Source organism: Choloepus didactylus, chromosome 19, assembly GCF_015220235.1.
Source record: "Choloepus didactylus isolate mChoDid1 chromosome 19, mChoDid1.pri, whole genome shotgun sequence".
Classification (NCBI taxonomy): domain Eukaryota; kingdom Metazoa; phylum Chordata; class Mammalia; order Pilosa; family Megalonychidae; genus Choloepus; species Choloepus didactylus.
This window is the reverse complement of record NC_051325.1, coordinates 7,035,437-7,039,315: the sequence shown is the minus strand read 5'-3', so window position 1 is coordinate 7,039,315 and position 3,879 is coordinate 7,035,437.

The window sequence follows — 3,879 nt, the reverse complement described above, 5'->3', positions numbered from 1 at the left end:
TTGAGGCCCCTACTCTTATAAATAAATTTGATAATTCATTTTTCCATTTATTCAAATTAGGCTGTTGGAATTTTGATTGGTATTGCATTGAATCTGTATTTCAGTTTGGGTAGAATAGCCATCATAACAACAATCCATGAACACGGAATTTCTTTCCATTTATAGGTCTTCTTTGATTTCTTTTAGCAATGTTTTGTAGTTTTCTTTACTTTCTTAGATAAGTTTATCCCTAAATATTTGATTCTTTCCATTGCTATTGTAAATGGAATTTTTTCTTGATTGCTTCCTCAGATAGCTTATCAATAGTGTATAGAAACCCTACTGATGGTTGCATGTTAATCTTGTATCCTGCCACTTTGCTGAACTCGTTTATTAGCTCAAGTAGCTTTGTCATAATTTTGGGTGGATTTTCTAAATATAGGAAGTTTTCCTTCTTCCTTTCTAATTTGGATGGCTTTTATTTCTCCAAATTAGCTCCAGCTAGAGATGCTAGCAAAATGTTGAATAGCAGTGGTGACAGTGGACATCCTGTCTTGTTCCCAATCTAAGAGGGGGAGTTTTCAACCTCTCACCATTGAATTCAATGTTAGCTGTGAGTTTTTCATATATGCCCTTTATCGTGTTGAGGAAGTTTCCTTCAATTTCTGCCTTTTGAAGTGTTTTTATCAAAAAAGGATGCTGGATTTTGTCACATGCCTTTTCTGCATCAATTGAGAAGATCATATATGCTTTTTCCCCTTTGATTTGTTGATATGGTGCATTACATTAACTGATTTTCTTGTGATAAACCATCCTTGCATACCTGGAATAAAACACACTTGGTCATGGTGTATAATTCTTTTAAAGTGCTGTTGGATTCAATTTATAGGTATTTTGTTGAGGATTTTTGCATCTATATTTATTAGAAAGATTGGACTATATTTTTCTTTTCTTGTAGTATCTTTAGCAGGCTTTGTTATTAGGGTGATGTGCTGGTTTGATGCTGTTATGTACCCCAGAAAAAGCCATGCTCTTTTAATCCATCCCTGTGGGTGCAGACCTATTGTGGGTGGGAACTTTGGGTTCAATTGAGATGGGACCCAGACCATTCAAAGTGGGTCTTAATCCTTCCATTGGGTGCTTTATGAGATGATGAGAGAAACACCCAGAGAAGTTCTGAAGAGAGCTTAGAGGAAAAACCCCCAGAGGAACTGAGAAAGAAAGCCACCAAAACCAGGAGTTGAAAGTAACAAATCCTGGGAGCGAGGGACAAGCAGATGCCAGTCATGTCCTTCAATGTGACAGAGGAACCCCAAATGCCAGCAGTCTTTCTTCAAAGAAAGTATCTTTCTCTTGATGCCTTAATTTGGACATTTTCATGGCCTTAGAACTGTAAATTTGTAAAGTAATAAATTCCAATTGTAAAAGCCAACCAATTTCTGGTATATGGCATTTTGGCAACTTTAGCAAATCAAAATAGGTGATGATGGCTTCATAGAATGAGTTAGGTAGTGTTCCCTCTTGTTCAATTTTTTAAAGATTTTGAGCAGGAATGGTGTTACTTCTTCTTAGAATGCTTGGTAAAATTTGTCTGTGAAGACAGCTAGTCTTGAGCTTCTCTTTGTTGGAAGATTTTCAATGACAGATTTCAATCCCTTTACTTGTGATGGGTTTGTTGAGATCTGTTTCTTCTAGAGTCAGTGTAGGTTGTGTGTGCATTTTTAGGAAAATTTTCATTTTATCTAAATTGTCTAGTTTGTTGGCATACTGTTGTTCTCAGTATCCCTTTATGATCTTTTTTATTTCTTCAAGGTCTGAGGTAATGACCCCCTGCATTTTTTATTTTGCTTATTTGCATTTTCTCTTTTTTTCTCTTTGTCAGTCTAGCTAAGAGTTTGTCAATTTTTATTGATCTTATCAAAGAACCACCTTTTGGCTTTATTGATTCTCTCTATTGTTTTTTGTGCTCCATTTCATTTATTTCTTCTCTATTTTTTTGTTATCTGTTTCCTTCTGCTTTCTTTGGGTTTAGTTTGCTGTTCTTTCTCTAGTTTCTCCAGTTGTTCAGTTAGGTCTTTGGTTTTAGCTCTTTCTTCCTTTTTAATGTAGGCATTTAGGGCTATAAATTTATGTCTCAGTACTGCCTTTGCTGCATCCCGTAAGTTTTGATATGTTGTGCTTTTGTTTTCATTCATCTCAAGATATTTACTGATTTTTCTTGCAATTTCTTCTTTGACCCTTTGATTGTTTAAGAGCATGTTGTTTAACCTCCATATACTTGTGAAATTTTTGGTTCCCTGGTTGTTATTTATTTCCAACTTCATTCCATTATAATCAGAGAAAGTGCTTTGTATAATTTCAATCTTTTTATGTTTATTAGGACCTGTTTTGTGCAACAGCATGTGGTCTATCTTGGAGGATGTTCCATGGACATTTGAGAAGAATGTATATCCTGATGTTTTGGGGTGTAATGTTCTATATACGTCTGTTAGGTCTAGTTCATTCATCATATCATTTAGGTTCTCCATGTCTGTTCTGGTTTGCTAAAGCTGCTGGAAATGCAATATACCAGAAATGGATTGGCTTTTACAATTGAGGTTTATTAGTTCACAATTTTACAGTTCTAAGGCCATGAAAATGTCCAAATTAAGGCATCAAGAGGTAGATACATTTTCTGAGGAAAAGGTCGATGGTGTCAGAAACATCTGTCAGCTGGGAAGGCATGTGGCTGGTGTCTGCTGGTCCTTTGTTCCTCGGTTGCATTGCTTTCAGCTTCTGATTCCAGTGGCTTTCTGCATAAGAGTCTGTGGGTTCTCACTTAGCTTCTCTGGGGCAAACTCTGGGATAGCTCTCTTAGCTTAACCTCTCCAAATATCTGGGTCTGTGTCAGGTCTCTTAAGGACTCCAGTGAACTAATTAAAACCCATCTTGAATGGGCAGGGTCACATCTCCATGAATGCAATCTAATCAAAAGTTCCCACCTTCAGTTGGGTGGGTTACATCTCTATGGAAACAACCTAATCAAAAGCTCCCACCCACAATAAGTCTGCACCCACAAGAGTGGATCAAAAAAATGTAGTCTTTCCTGGGGTGCACAACAGTCTCAAACTGGCTCAGTGTCCTTATTGATCCTCTCTCTCTTCATATGTTCTATCTACTGAAAAGAGTATCTTCCACTATTATCGTAGCAACATCTATTATTCCCTTCAGTTTTGCCAGTGTTCGCTTCGTGTACTTTGGTGCACCTTGATTAGTTGCATAAATGTTTATGATTGTTATTTCTTCTTGGTGAATTGCCCCTTTGATTAATAAATAGTGTCCTTTTTCATCTCTCATAATATTTTTGCATTTAAAGTCTATTTTGTCTGATATTAGTATAGCTACCCCAGCTTTTTTTGGTTACTGTTTGCATGGAATATCTTTTTCTGTCCTTTCACTTTCAACCTGTTTGTATCTTTGGGTCTATAATCAGTCTCTTGTAAACAGCATATAGTTGGATCATATTTTTAAATCCATTCTGCCAATCTGTGTCTTTTGTTTGGGGAGTTTAATCCATTAACATTCAATGTTATTACTGTAAAAGCCATCCTTACTTCGACCATTTTATCCTTTTGGCTTTTATTTGTCAGATCTATTACTTTTCTCTGTTTTCATCATTTCAGTTACCCTTACTGATAGTCATCACTTCTATACTATACTTCAAGCCTGTCTCTCCAGTCTTTTTTTTTTTTTTCAGCTGGCAGAATTCCCTTTTGTATTTCTCACATGGCAGGTCTCTTGTTAACAAACTCTCTCAGCTTTTGTTTATCTGTGAATATTTTAATCTCTACCTCTCTTTTGAAGGACAGTTTTGCTGGGTAAGGAATTCTTGGATGCAATTTTTATCTTTCAGTACCTTAA